At 29.7% G+C, this 14,077-nt stretch overlaps 1 long non-coding RNA gene across 2 annotated transcripts; it reads left to right on the top strand.

The window, feature by feature from the left end:
• Positions 1 to 11,036: 11,036 nt before the first annotated feature.
• LOC120083655 lies at positions 11,037 to 14,077 on the top strand. Of its 2 annotated transcripts, XR_005483488.1 has the most exons (4): positions 11,037 to 11,135; positions 11,252 to 11,378; positions 13,773 to 13,857; positions 13,942 to 14,077. It is a non-coding gene; the product is annotated as an uncharacterized LOC120083655 (long non-coding RNA). The 2 variants fall into 2 exon arrangements; XR_005483487.1 differs by having other exon boundaries at positions 11,043 to 11,378.

The following is a 14,077-nucleotide window of genomic DNA, read 5'->3' as shown; positions in this document are numbered from 1 at the left end:
TATCTATTAATTAATTAAAAATAATTATGAATTGAACTTTTAAAATTTATACTGATAGTGATGAAAAATAGTAAAATTTAATTAATTATAATTATTTAAGAAAATTAATTATTAGGCATAAACACTAAAAATGAAAAAGTGAGCATTTAGTAAAAAATCAAGATTAAAAGTGTAAAATCCTAAAATCTAGAGATCGAATTGAAACAAAACTTAAATCTCAATAATAAAGTTGTAACATTTTGAAACCTATGGACTAATGAAATTTAAACAAAAATTAAAACTAAAAGTATAACATTTTGAAATCTAGGGACCAAATGAAAACCAAACTCAAAATCAAAGGATTAAAAATGTATTTTTTTCCTTATTATCATTATTATTATTTATGAATGTTCAAATCATATTTTTGGCTTTTGAATTTTGTTCTATGTTACTTTTTATCTTTATCTTTTAAATATTTTATTCTAATTTATGAACTTTATTATTGAAACGAAATCATTCCCTCATCATTTATTTATTTATCTTTTTCTCATATAAAATCTATTTTTTTTAGGCTCACTTTTAGTATCCATTTCTAAATATATTTAGATAAAATCTAAAATATATTTAGAAATTGATACTACAAATGAGCCTAAGCATTTGTTGATGTAGACATTTATAGTTATTTAAATAAATAGAGATGTAGTTATACTTATGTCAAATCTTTATCAAGTAATTTATTGAAGAATAAAGTAAATCCTAAAACTTCACTAAACTTAGGGTTTTAATCAAAATGTTTGACAGGTCAACAGGCTAATAAAAATAGGATTTTAATTTATTATAGATAATTAATATGAGTATAGTTTAACTGACATAATGTAATCACTCTCAACCAAGAGATCATAAATTTGAATTTCTAATACTGCTGGAACTCAAATAAAAAAGAACTATTACAGGCAAACATTATATCTTTGATATACGCTACCATAAAATTCAAATACATACATCCAAAATTCATATCCTAATTAACTATTCAGATTGTGGAGAAAGAAACAATTATCAAAGGAAAGATAGGAAATTTTTTCTCCAAAAAGAGAAAAAGAGGGGGGAAAAAAGGAAAGAGAGGAAAAATAGAAAAGTATGGAGAAGAAACCATCTTTAGAAAGAAACTGCAATGGAAAAAAGTGTTCCATTTGTTGACCATCCTTTTAGGGAATTAGTAAATTTTGGATTAATTATCAAAATGGTATAGTTTTTGTTTGGTGTGAAGTTGTGAATAATCATATTTAACATCTAATTTAAGAGGTCAATATATGCATCACTTAAAAGAAAAACTAATTTTAGTGTTTAATATATAGCACTTCGCATTTATTTGAGGTTAAAAAAAAAAACTATTTTGATATTTTTTTTTCTTTGAAATGTCTAATTTTAATCTTTATATTTTCAATAAATTTTAGAGATATTTTTAAATATAAAAAAAATATTTAAAAATATTTATACTTTATAGAAAAAAGCTTCAAAAGTACAAAGCTCTTTTGGAATTTTTTACTATGAAGTATAAATATTTTTGGGATTTTATATTTAGTCCCTTAAAACTAATTTTAATTGAAATTGGTTCACTAATAATAATTCTAGTGTAAGAAAATACAATATGTAAATAATAGTAAAAATGGCAATAGATAATTAAAGTTTTTTAAAACCTTGTAGTAGGGATTGAATTTTAAATTTATTGAAAATATAGAAATTAAAATTGAACATGTGAAAATACAAATTTTAAAATTGAATAAATATGAAAATACAAAGACCAAAATGATATTTGAACTTTTAATAAATTTATCACAACGAATAAAAACCTCCTAAAAATCAAGGTGTTCGAGTTGCATTTTTGATAGTCCGCTTAATTTTTAAAGGGGTATTTGAGGCAAGGAGTTAGTTATTATAGTCCTGAATTATTATAATAGTTTGTGTTTGGAATGTAGATTATTTTAGTTTGGATTATAATTGTATGTGAGGTGTAACTATTTTAGTTTGAGAAGGAAACAGTAAACATTGTAGCAAATGAGGGTTTTGAAATAGTATTTACGCAAGATGTGGTTATTATAGTTTAAGATAGTTTTTGCCCCAAACACTCCTAAATGAATATTTGAACGTAGAACAATTAAGGTGTGGACCCCTGTTCAACTTTGGTGTTATAATAAAAAAAAAATAAGAGTTCAAGAACCAAACATAGATGGATAGGTAGAGAATTTTCCCTTTGGCTTTACTTTTGAGGTAACCAAGATGTAAGAGTTTGAGCTATAGAAATAGGTGGGTAGGTAGAGAATACCTAATGCCACCAAACAATTTTCTTTATCCTCCATTTGAAATGTGAAAGTTCAAGAAATTGTTTTAAATTATTTCCTTTGAAATCAAAAACTCTTGAAATGGATGTATATAAAGTTTTATGGTTGAATACTAAACTCAAAAGGAAAATAAGACAAAAGTTTATTCGTTTAGGTTTTTAATTATGATTTCTTAATTCTAAACTAAAAATCACAAGGTTAAATAAATAATTTAGTTTCGAATCAGGTAAAATTCTACAAAACTCGACAATTTTAGTTTAGAAAATTTTATAGGATTTTATATTTCATATTCTTCTTGTAATGGTAAACAATGGAATTCATTTTGAAATTCATGTTGATTTGAAAATTTTCAAAATCATAAAGTTTCGAAGAGATTAAAATAGTTCCTTAAGAGAGGAGCACTAAAGGGAGTGATTAAATTCATGTTTTTAAATTAAAATAATATCAAAATAGATTATTATTTAATAATTATTAAAAAAATATAGTTTATGAGAGAGCAATCTTCGTTCTTATTAGTTATTAGAACAAGACTAACTGTAGAGGACACGACACTTTGATCCTATTTATTAGAAACAACGATACTTTAACATATTTCCACAATGATATGATACTGTTTATTTTGGATATAACTTTTGGTTATCCTCCCTTATATATCATAGTTTTTTTATATATATAATCAATGCGGAATTTTGGTAATTTCCACAGTTATTTTCTCGAACTCCAACAAATGGTGTATTTCTTCCATAGTTTTTGGTAACTTTGATATTTGATATTTTAGTTTTATAATAAAATATATATATATATATATATATATATACATTTTTGGAGAGAGCTTCACTTCATAGGTAGAAGTGGGTTCCTGTATGGGAAGAAAAAGGAAAATATGGGAGGTGCTTTACCAAAGGTGTATCCTTGATTTTCATAAAAGAAAAGTCAAAATCAAAGGAAACAATCATTTGTTATCTTTTAAACTATGCTATTTTAAGAGTTGTTTTTGAAAGCTATTTCGAAAATATATATACCATACGCATTTTTTTTTATTATAGTTTTTAAGGTTCATGAACCAAATATACATCAATCTAAAAATTTCATACTAAATTTGTAATATAATTATAAAAAAACTAATAAAGTTCATAAGCTTTCAATTTTATTTTTCATAGACCTTTTAAATTTAAAAAATTATTATGGGTAGATTTTGATAGGAGGAAATAATTGAATTTTGTGGAATTCGTAAACTATCCAATCAAGAAAATGATAAACTTGAGTCAGAAAACCATACCCTATATCCCAATTAAGTGTGGTAAGAGGGAAGTTTGGGCCGTGACCCAAAATGACCTACTCCCCTCAGTTGGCCCAAGTCGACCCACCCATTTGATGAATAGAACATGCTTCGACCCATTTGAACCTTGGGAAGAGAGAGTTCTAGTTAAAAGTCCAAGTTGACCTCTTGGTTAGTCGAGGTTAAGCCTCTCTATTAGAGATGTTCAATTTTCCCACGGAGACGGGGTCCCGCCCCGAGCAGAGTGGGGATCTCATATTAGACGGGGAATGGGGGAGGGAGTGGGGGAAAAATTCCCTGTGAGCTAAACAGGGACGGGGACAGGGTAATGCATTCCCTGTCCATGCCCCCTGCCCCGACCCGCCCCATTTCCCGTCCCCACTCCGATTAGCTTTTACATATTTATTTAGTATAGTTATCTAATGTTATGTTATTATTATTATTATATAAATATTACATTTAAATTTCAATTTGATTATTATTAGAAAAGATAATGAATATGTCTAAATTGAATGTTTAAATTTAGATTATATATGTGAATAATTTAATTTATATTTATTTATTTCTACTAAAAAAATTAATTAGCTTTTTTAGGCTAAAATTTGATTAATTTATCTTTAAATTCAAATTGTCATATAAAACTAACCATAATAAATAATTTAGTAATAAAGTTAATTATTTAATTAAAATTTACTCACATTAGTTATTTAAATTAATTGGCATTTTACAAAAAAAAAAAAAAGTAACAAGGAAAAATTCTCCACGGGAAATCCGATCCCCGTCCCAATCCTCATGAAAAATTTCATGGGGATCGGAAATGAAATGGGGAGTGGAGATAGGGATGGGGAATGGCATCCCCGGCCCCGCGCCCGCCCCGTGGACATCTCTATTCTTTATTTGATGACCGAAGCATGCTAAAGTGTATGTCCTAGCCCATTTGGCCTGAGAATTATCCTAATATGATTAAAATATCTTGATCTTGATGCCCTAGGTCAAATTTTTTTTATAAGTACTTAAGTTCATTCTATCCCTAAAATCTCTTGCTATAGCCGAAATGAATCTATGAGACCAAAAAATGAGAGTTTATGTTTCATTAGACATTAAAATTCAATTTTACATATAATAAAATAATAAATCTGTTAATTTTTTTTGAAAAATATTAGCAACCTATAAGACAAGTTCAAGGATGGGAAATTTGTAAGAATTGTCTTGTTTTAGAGGTCCAACTGAAATTTAGTCCAAGGTTAAAAAAACAAATGAAAAATGATCTTCTGCTAATGTCAACCCCATGTGAAAGTACCCATTTGACCTCAAAACGTGTGTGAGGGCTTGATTCTTGCTTCTTTCTCTTTTCTTTCACTTCTCACTCATTCCTTATGTTCCTTATAAGACACAACTACAATTTTTTTTTTCCATTTTTTTCCTTTGTTTGAATTCTTCCTCCCACTTCTTGCTTCTTCCTCTTGTTCTTGTCAGAAATTGCAATAACTCCCAAAGGAGTTATTGTACAATTTAATTATATAAGATTAATATAATTAAATAAAACTATATATTATATCACATATAATATCTAACCTATATTTTATATTATATCACATATAATATAAACTAACTTTATATTGACTCATATAACCTATAGCTTTAATAAAACATGAATCATATTTACATTTATTTTAACCTATAGTTTTTATATGAATCTTATTTATATAACTAATATTTGAATCATATTCAAATATTAATTATATCTCATACAATTAGTTCTTTTAATTAGTTTGAACAATTCAAATTAATCTAAAGTTAATTAATTCTCATTAAACCCTTATTGAGCTAGCAAGGGGACCTTATGGACTTATAGATTAGAAGCTCCAAATGATACAAGACTGATTAATTAAACTCTTTAATGAAATTAATCGACATTTATTAACTGTTGGTCACTCCACTAAAAATCGACAGCTGCACTACCGTAAGTTGACTCTTCACAAATTGCTCATAACTACAGCTTGGTTAACATTACCATTTTACCCCTAGAGTCACATCTAACTCCTTAAATACCATTTATCCCTTTAATGAATAATTAGTCATAGTTCATCTATAGCTAGACCCCTCTCTGGCCAATGAGAGGGTGAGATGCCTCGTTGTTCAAGACCCGAAATCAACCCTTAAGAGAGTAATGTATCTACTTACCCTATGCAATAAGAAGGAGTGAATTCCTTCTTATGTAGATGTGTTCCTAGCTTCCCACTCAGACGAATCCCCAAAATGGTAGGCTTATTGAGTCGGTGAATCTGGCCACTTTTACCCATGCAAATCAAAGGACCGTCTATTAGGGTTGATACCTTAAATCTCGTAGAGTCCTATGGTTTGTAAATGTATTGAAAAAACTCATTGTCTATTTAAAAAAAAAATGATATTTTATTCCATATTTTAGTTGCATTAACCACAAACCAATAAACTAACATTCAAGGTTATCTTGTAACTTAAATGTGTATGTAGAGATATACAGGTGGATCAAGTTTAAGTCATAACCTAAATAGTCTGTAGTAGATGGATAAGGTTGGGTACCTTAACCTGGTGACACTACGAGTATGGCTCGCTTTGTAGGTGTCATAATTGTTGTAAAGTGCTACAAATGATCTGATCTTGATCATTCATGTATAGACATGTGAGCGGAGATATTCTATACAAAGGAGTTTGTATAAGATCAAACCACGAAATGTTTAGTCTCATTATATAACATCATTTATAATAAAGACTTAAATTTCACTAGGATGACCATAAATAACATGACTTGAATCCTGAGTGAGTTGTGAACTCCTGCTTATGAGAGCGGTCCTTTGATTTGTACGGGTGGAAGTGGTCAGATCGTCAACTCAACAAGCCTACCATTTTGGAGATTCGTCTAATTGGGGAGCTGAGAACACAACTACACAAGAAGGAATTCACTTGTTCCCTAAGGTCAGGGTAAGTAGATAAATTGCTCCCTTAAGGGTTGATTCCGAGGTTTGAACAATGTGGCGCCACACCCTCTTCAGGCCCGAAAGGGGTTTAGTCATAATTGGACTATGATCTATTGTTTATTAGAGGGATTAGTGGTACTTAAAGAATTAGATGTAACTACAGAGGCAAAACGGTAATTTGGTCTAATTGTACTTACGAGCAATTTATGAAGGGTCTTTTGATTGGTTATATCCAATGAACACAGAAATATATTTATAGTGCGAAGAGTGCAGCTGTCAATCTTTAGTAGAGTGCCTGATAGTTAACGGATGGTGAATAATTTAATTAAAGATTTTGATTAATTATTCATGTACCGTTGGAGCTTCAAACTATAGGTCCATAAGGTCCCCTTGGTAGCTTAATAGGATTAAATGAGAATCAGTTTTTTGATTAATTTGAATTGTTTAAATTAGTAGAGAGATTTAATTATATATGATATAATTAAGTTGTTTTAATTATATGTGATATAATTATTATTATAATGTATTTGATACATTATAGTTTAATTGAGAGGAAATAAATATTTGAATAATATTCAAATATTATTAATATGAATTGGATTCATAATTGTTAAATTTAATATAAATGTGATTTATATCAAATGCCATATAAGAGAGAAAAGAAACTATAGGTTATATTGTATGTGATATAATATTAAAACTATATGTTATATGTTATATTTGATATAACATATAATTTAATATATATATTACATGATAAGTTAGTTATCATATATATATATATATATTAAATGTTATTTTTTAAAAATAAGGAAGGGAGTTACAACTCATTTCCCCATCTTTTCTCTCCATCCACATAAGTGGGTGGTTGTCATATTTGGCATGTTGAAAAAAGAGTATCTTCTTCTTCATTTTTTGATTGATTGAAACACAACAAAAGGTAAGTTTGAGTTGTTGGTGAACAATCTCTACTCCTTCTCTCTACTCAAATCTAAATTCCTTCATTCTAAAATAGTTAGGGCCCACCACCCTTGGGTTCTCTACCTGAGAATACTGAGGAAACCGTTGTGGTAGCATTCATGTGTTTGATTGAGGTTCTTTTGAAGAAAATCTTCAAAGGTAAGGTTTCTAAAACCTATTTTTAAAGCATGTTGTTGTTTTTTTTTTTTTTTTTTTTTTTTTTTTATATACTGTAAAAATTTACATTCAATGAAAAATGGATTTGGGACGATCTTGCTTCCATTCAAGGATCTCTTCTATCACAGAAAGTTTCCATTCGACCATCCTCATAGGTAGAGTTCACGACTCACTCAGAATTAAGGTCAAGTCATTTATGGTCATTCTAGGTGAAATATATGCCTCTTCAAGTAATGACATTATAGAGAGAAACTAATCGTTTCGTGGTTCGGTCTTATACACTCTTCGTATAGGATATCTCAACTCACATGCAACAGTGGAGCCACAAAGTGGCCAGAAGGGGCACATGCCCTCCTCGACTTATCGTATTTTCTCATTTTGAATATAAAAATTTAAAGTAATATTCACACACACACACGCCACGCACGCACGCACACACACACACACAAACCAAATTTCTTTTAGTAAATTGAGTGTGGTGCAGTAGTACAGAGGTCCACGGTAAGGGTGTGGGTTCAAATCCTCCTTATGTAATTTTAATTTATAATTTATTTTAAATTCAAATTTTGGTTCGTTATTACTTGAATAAAAAAGGAATTTAGTATAAAAAAGAACTTTTAAGTTTTCTATATATATAAAAGAAGACAATAATAATAAAAAAAAAATAGGTTTTCTAAAAAAAACAATCATTAACTTAAATTTTCTAGTTGTTACTTCAACAAAAATTTAAAAAAAAAAAAAAAAAATCAGCAGTATTATAAATATTATGATAATAGATGCTCATACTTAGTGTTCATTGACCATGTGTCATGCTCTCATTTCTCAAAATGTTGTTCATGTGTCTCAATATTACACATGATTAGTGTCTATGTAATCCACCTCCTACTTGTCAAATTGTCTATAAGTAGTGGCATTTGGTGAGTTTTTGAATACATACATTGGGCAAAATTCAAAAAGATTGGAGAAAGTGGAGAAATCTACCCTTTTTATTTTATTTACATTTGTTATTTATATATTATTTTTAATTTATTTTTATATTCTATTATATTCTATTTATTTTAATATTATATTTTATTGGTATCCGTGTTCCCGTTGCGCTTCTCAAGTTCATAACACATTATTAGCACGAGCTCTTATCGTTTTCTTCACTAAAGGGAGGTCCTAAAGGTACGTCAATTTTTTTCTCTTCGTTATAATTAATAAATTAAATGTTGTTTTACATATTTGATATATGTTAAGTTTTTTAATATAAATATAATATTTTGTAATAATGTTACTATGAAAAATATTCTAATATTAGAATTTGTAGCATTTGATATTAATGGTAATAAGTATTTATCATTAGTGCTTGATGCCAAAATCTACTTGGATGCCATAAAAATGTGATCATCAGAAAACAATTTTTCTTAGACATTATTTTTTCTACATTTTGGGATATGCTTCTGCAGTAGCAATATCGAGAGAAAGATTTTAAACAGTATTCTGAACTAATTTAATGTTTTCTTGTGACCGAACAAAATAATGAGTTATTGATGAAAAATCATGAATCTCGACCAACTGGAACAACACCATTCTCTGGAGTGAATGTTGTGAATGTTAATAATCGTGGTTGAGGTCGTGTGCAATCGAGGTTGTGACTGTGGCAGAGGAAGAAGAAATTATTATTTTCGTGGTGGTCATTCTAACCATTCAAATTTTTTTTTTTAAAAAAAAAAATCCACACAAAATGATGATTACAAAGAAAAAACTCCACAAGATAAGAGTTCAAAAAATGTTGAAAATAAATGCTTCGGATGATAAATGACTGGACATTGGTCACGTACAAGTCGTATATCAAAACACTTAGTTGATCTCTATTTAGTCTCCCTAAAGGAAAATAGGATAATGAGATATTTTACCCATCAAATATAACAGATTTGGATGTGACACATTTTTTCAAATCTCCTTAAGAGAAAATTGGCACAATTGATGACATAACAAGTGTTTCTTTTGATTTTGAGAATATTTAGTATTAATGTTGTCCATTTTTGTATTTTCATGTTTTTTCCTTGGTTAATTTTAAATTTTGTATATTTCAAGTGTTGTTTTTCTTATTATAATTAGATCTATGTCTGACAGACAGTGTAATTACACATATAATACTTACACAAGTAGAAAATATTTTTCCAAATTGACAATGTTAAAAGCAAAAGTCAATACGATATCAGGTTCTCCAAACCTTATTGAAGGCTTTGGAAAAACAAATATTATTTTGCCTAGAGGAACAAAATTTATAATTGAAAATGCATTGTTCTCTAGTCAATCAAAGAAAAATCTACTTAGTTTTAAAGATATATGTTGCAATGGTTATTATATTGATACTGATAGTAAGAATAATATGGAATATTTATATATCATATCTACTATCTCAAATTAAAAACATATGCGGGAAGAGTTGCCTACTTTATCTTTTGGATTATATTATACTCATATACGAGTAATTGAAAGATACGCAACAATGAATCCAAAGTTCATGAATACAGACATATTTACAATTTGGCATGACTGATTGGGTCACTTGGGATCTATAATGATGAGGAGAATTATTGAGAATTCAAATGGACATCCATTGAAGAGCCAGAAGATTCTTCAATCTAATGAATTATCATGTGATGCTTGCTCTCAAGGAAAATTAATAATTAAACCATCACCAGCTTAAATGGTGATTGAATCATAATCCACCAAGTGGACCATTTAGATATTTTATGATATTAATAGACACATCCAGCAGATGGTCACATGTGTGCTTATTATCAAGTCAAAATATTGCATTTGCAAGATTAGTGTTGGCAAAAAAACCCATGGGGACCCGTCTTGTTCGGGTCGGGGATTCCCCAGTTTGACCGGAGATGGGGTCAAACCCGAAAATTTTTTTGGGGCCCCGTCCCGACTCCAATTAATCCCTGACCCTGAATTTATATATATATTTTTATAAATATATATATATATATAGAATAATATAAACTTATTAATTTTTATATATGTTTATAAAAAGGTCCAAAAATAAAAGTAAAAAGCCCAATTTTTTTTTTTTTTTTTAAAAGGCCCAAAATCTTCTCCTCTCCTCCTTCCTTTCTGCCAAAAATCCCTAAAACTAAATCCCTTTCCCTACCCTACTGCTCAACGACTACTACTACCCGTCGGCGCCGAATCCAGCTTCACTTTCGAGTTTCGATTGTCGTCCGCCCACGTCTGCTACTTCCGATTGTCGTCAGCCTCCGCGTCCGCCAGCATCCGCCACTTCCAGGTCCGCGTCCGTCCGGCGCCATTGAAGACTGAAGACAGATCCACGTCTGTCCAGGTCCGCATCCGCCACTTCCAGGTGAAGACAAATCCGCACCATTGAAGACTTTCAGTACCAACGCCGTGAAGACTGAAGGCTGTGAATGTGAAAACTTGTTTAGGGTAGAGGAATAATATAAAATAATTAATTGTTTAGCTATATCCAAAATTTGTTTAGACCATGATTATTTGTTTTATATATTTTGACTGTTTTGTGTTGTTTTTCTTTTGAAAAACAGACTTTGAGTTTGTGCTGTTCCGAGAGGCGAGATCTGTCCGTTCAACTTTCAAGACTTCAAAGTTCAAGCTGGTGTCCGTAAAAATTTCCTTTCGTTCTCCTGCTTGGTCGTTTGATATTTTTAAAAAGTATGCTTGAAATTAGTAAATAATATGTTTGAAAAATATATTTGTGTATGTTTGATATTTGAATGTTTTGAATTTTAGGCTTGAATATGTTTGAAAAATATGTTTTGTTTGATTTTTGAATGTTTTGAATTTTAGGCTTGAATATATTTGAAAAATATGTTTGTGTATGTTTGAAATTTGAATGTTTTCAATTTTGGGTTGAATGATTTGAATATGTTTGAATGCTTTGAAAATGAAATCCAAGTGTAAAGAGGAGTTTTTAAATTAAATTTTTGGTAGGTTGAAAACAATGTCTTCATTAGATAAAGATTCTTCAAATCCAAGTCCAATCCCAAATCCAACCCCAAATTTAACTCCATGCTCATCGAATGATGATAATTTGAGTGTTGATAATTGTGTTATTCTTGATGAGGATATTGAGAAGGGATCTTTAAAGAGGAGATTGACATCAGTTGTTTGGAACCATTTTAAGAAACAAAAAATAGATGGAGTAGATAAGGCAGTTTGTAATTATTGCAAACGAAAATTAGGGGTGAAAGTAAAAATGGAACCAAACATTTGCATGATCATATTAAGATATGCCCATATAAAGGACAAAAGGACATACAACAATCCTTATTGAATCCTAATAGAGAGAAGAACAATACATTGAGTTTATATAACTTCGATCAGGAAGCAGCAAAAAAAGCATTAGCTAAGATGATAATAAGACATGAAATATCCCCTCTCAATAGTTGAGCATGAAGGTTTTAGGGAATTTTGTAATGTCATCCAACCATTATTTAAGATGGTGTCAAGAAACACAATAAAGAAGAAGATTTTGAAAATTTATGAGACTGAAAAGTTGAAAACCATGACACTATTGAATGTGATCAAAGGAAAGATTGCCCTTATAACAGATATGTGGACTTCCAACCACCAAACAAAAGGAAAGATTGCCCTTATAACAGATATGTGGACTTCCAACCACCAAACAAAAGGTTATATGACTGTCACTGTTCATTTTGTTGATGATAGTTGGGTTTTGCAAAACAAAATAATTAGGTTTATATATGACCCTTCTCCACACACTTCTGAGATGATTCATGAAGAAATAATGGAATGTTTGTTAGATTGGAATATTGATCGAAAATTGTCATCAGTAACTGTAGATAATTGTAGTACTAATGACTCTATGGTTAATATGCTGGTTGATAGTTTGTGTGGAAACTTAATATTGGATGAGAGCTTATTTCATATGCAGTGTTATGCTCATATTTTGAACTTGATTGTGAAAGATGGGTTGACAGTAATAGGAGATGAGATCGAAAGAGTTACATAGTAGTGTGTCTTTTTGGTTGCATACACAAAAAAAGATGGAGAAATTTGAGGAAACTGCACGACAGTTGAATGTTTATGATGGTCAGATGTTGAGTCTTGATTGTTGTACTAGATGGAATTCTACCTATTTTATGTTAGCCACTACATTAAAGTACAAAGCTGTTTTTTATCGATTAAAACAACGAGAACCAAAGTACAAGTATTTGCTTTTGGATCAAGATTGGGTATTAGTAAAAGAGATATGTGAGAAACTGAAAATATTTCATCACGTGACTGAAATATTTTTTGGATCAAAATATCCTACTACTAATCTTTTTTCCCAAAAATTTGTAAATTGAAATTGGCTATTTCTGAGTGGACTAATTTTGGCATTCAAGAGATTAGAGACATGACTTCAAATATGATGTCAAAGTTTGATAAGTATTGGAAGACAATTCATGGGGTAATGGCCATAGCTACAATTTTAGATCCATGTTACAAATTAAAGTTGATTGAGTTTTACTTCCCTAGAATTTATGGAGATAGTTTTTTTTCTTGAAGTGGAAAGGATTAAAAAAATTTGTTCAGATTTGGAAATAGAATATCAACTGAAGCATGAAGGTGAAGGTAATGATTATCACGCTAGAAATTTAGATGGAACCTCAAAGAATATCGAATTTGATGATTTCAATGATTATGACTTGTTTGTATCAAATTCCAATAATATGAATCAGAAGCAACAGTTTAATGCATATTTGGATGAACCTATCTTACCTTGAACATCCAATTTTAACATTTTGGGTTTGTGGAAATTGAATGGTGTCAAGTATCCAATTTTACAAGAAATTGCAAGAGACATATTAGCCATCCCATTATCTAGTATTGCATGAGAGTCTGCTTTTAGTACTTATGGTAGGATTGTAAGCCCACATCGTAACAAACTTCATCCAAAGACGATAGAAGTTTTGATGTGCGTTCAAAATTGGATTGCAACGGAAGTTTGATAGGTTAGTTTGTTTATTTTGTTTTACATCTTTTTATCATTTAATATATTAATAAATATTTTCTTTTATTATAAATATTTGGCAATGTAAGGTACTAGCACGGAAAAGAAATGGTTACACATTTAGCAACTGTTTTAGAAGATGACGATTCTGATGAAGATGGCGTGGTGACTAAGGTATGCTCAAGGATTAACATTATTTTGTGGTCTAGTTTTTTTTTTTTTTTTTGACATTATTTGTTTATTACATTTTAAATGTAGGAATGAATACAACTAAGGATGAGATGATGCCAAGAAAGGTGAAAAATTTGATTGTGAAGTCATCGTTGAAGAGAGAAGGACGAGCTTTATTGAACTTTTAAGTTGTAAACTTATTTGAATGTATAAGACGTTTGCC

The sequence above is a fragment of the Benincasa hispida genome, chromosome 8, assembly GCF_009727055.1.
Source record: "Benincasa hispida cultivar B227 chromosome 8, ASM972705v1, whole genome shotgun sequence".
Classification (NCBI taxonomy): Eukaryota; Viridiplantae; Streptophyta; class Magnoliopsida; order Cucurbitales; family Cucurbitaceae; genus Benincasa; species Benincasa hispida.
Note: the sequence above shows the minus strand (reverse complement) of the source record. Positions and strands in the feature narration are given on the sequence as shown.